Below are 1,269 nucleotides of genomic sequence, written 5' to 3'. Positions count from 1 at the left end.
TCTCTGGGACCTTCCCCCGGATAAACCAGCGCTGGGCTCCTCTAACTGCCCCTCGTTGCCCCAGCAGCGCAGTAACTGCCCCTCGTTGCCCCAGCAGCGCAGTAACTGCCAGGCTGCCATGATTTCTGCTGCTGAATGATGACGGAACTAAACACACATTTCACAGCGGCGCACATTCACGGACAGGCGGGCAACAGATGAGAGGAGGAAGGAAGGCTGCTGAACGAAACAAAGGAAGGAGGAGAGCAGGAGCTGCAGATGAATAATGGACAGAGTGTTTACTGCCGGAGTTACTCTCCGTTTGGAGCATTTAATCAATAAGGCTGTTTCTGTGTCCGAGCTCTGCCAGGGTTGGATTCATTAGCTTATCAAGATGATGAACATCTACAAACTGACCGTCTGTGGTTCACCTGCGGAGCAGGAGACGGTCCTTCCTGTCAGCAACCCTTTAGGAAAGAGGCTTTAAGGAGCTGCTGCTTGTTCCGGTACAGTCGCATTTAAAAGCATTAAGTCGGGTTAATTAGCCTTTCATAAGAAAAACACGCCATATTTTCACAATGTTACTAACTCATTTATAAATTACACAATTTCATGCTAAATATTTATGTGGTAAACTAAACATTTAGCACCAATGTTCAAAAGACCCTTATATATAGTTTAAGTTTGGTGTTGAGTATTACTCTTTGTATTATGTGTTTTCTGTTCAGCGTTACTTTTGTCCCTTAAGGGATACCGTAGTTAGGGCAGTGATGACGTCAACACCTTGCCGTAGCCAACGTTGCTGGTATCTGGTGGGGAAGTTTGGGTAACCGAGCCGCTGTGCTAACACGTGGGAAAGACCACAAGATATGTGTTCTCCTTAAGAGTGTGTTGTAGAGTAAGTTGTAATATTTGAGTGTTTACTGCAGCTAAATGAGTGATTTGAAGTTTATTTGTTTGCTATTATTTCACCTGTTGCTAAGTCCGAGCTATATGCTACGTGTGTATTGTAGAGCATTGTGTCGAACATGCATATCTATTCTCAGTAGAGCAGAGACATGGTTATTAGTTAACTGTGGAGTTAACTTGCCTAAGTTTGCTTAGTAATATTGACTTAGAGGTTTCCTTCTTAGTTTATCGAAGGTATAATAGCATGGTGTAATGATAGGACACCTTGAACTTATTTTCTGTATTTTTGTTTATTCTAGGAAACCACACACACCTTCATGTAGACACATTTATGCCCATCCGTGTTCATTGGATTATCTGTGATACAGTTTGGAATACAGA

The 1,269-nt window shown here is 42.9% G+C and overlaps 1 long non-coding RNA gene across 1 annotated transcript in view; it reads right to left on the bottom strand.

Moving 5' to 3' along the window:
* Nucleotides 1-653: 653 nt before the first annotated feature.
* Nucleotides 654-1,269, bottom strand: part of LOC107837083 (uncharacterized) — a 7,330-nt gene continuing 6,714 nt past the window's right edge. The window contains exon 2 of the long non-coding RNA XR_001663062.1: nucleotides 654-1,201. This is a non-coding gene — a long non-coding RNA (uncharacterized LOC107837083). The remainder of the gene's footprint in view (nucleotides 1,202-1,269) is intronic.

Source organism: Poecilia formosa, unplaced genomic scaffold, assembly GCF_000485575.1.
Source record: "Poecilia formosa unplaced genomic scaffold, Poecilia_formosa-5.1.2 Scaffold112, whole genome shotgun sequence".
In the NCBI taxonomy this organism is placed as follows: Eukaryota; Metazoa; Chordata; class Actinopteri; order Cyprinodontiformes; family Poeciliidae; genus Poecilia; species Poecilia formosa.
This window is presented reverse-complemented; position numbering and strand designations above follow the sequence as displayed.